Source organism: Penaeus monodon, chromosome 15 (assembly GCF_015228065.2).
Source record: "Penaeus monodon isolate SGIC_2016 chromosome 15, NSTDA_Pmon_1, whole genome shotgun sequence".
NCBI classification, from domain to species: Eukaryota; Metazoa; Arthropoda; class Malacostraca; order Decapoda; family Penaeidae; genus Penaeus; species Penaeus monodon.
The window spans coordinates 31,431,933-31,432,287 of record NC_051400.1 but is presented as its reverse complement, the minus strand read 5'-3'; the positions used below and the strand labels follow the sequence as shown (position 1 = coordinate 31,432,287).

General features: G+C 43.9%; 1 protein-coding gene across 1 annotated transcript in view; it reads left to right on the top strand.

Annotated features, from left to right (window-relative positions):
- LOC119581941 (synaptobrevin-like) overlaps positions 1-355 on the top strand; it is a 23,470-nt gene that overhangs the window by 20,914 nt on the left and 2,201 nt on the right.

Sequence of the window (355 nt, the reverse complement as noted above, 5' to 3'; positions counted from 1 at the left end):
TTGTATGTTCTTGTGTGATTGAGTTTGAGCCCACTTCGACCCAAGGGATCCTAACATTCAGCTTGGAACATTATACCCGTGAGACTGATAACCTCCGTCCCAAACATGTGCAAAACTACGCTGTACTTGAAGCTACTGCAAGCCAAGTGTTTGTCACAAGTTGGTGTTTGCTATGTGGAACCCTCTCTCATATGCAGGTTGAAGGTGCAGGAAATGTGGTGGGTGGCTTGAGTTTCTGCACATGGTTTCATTGGTCTGTTTACTAATGAACACATGTTGAAGTTGTCACTAACTTTGTCATTGCCTGAATTCAGTATTCCGTGCAAGGCTTTTCCCATTAATCTCTCCCTCTGTT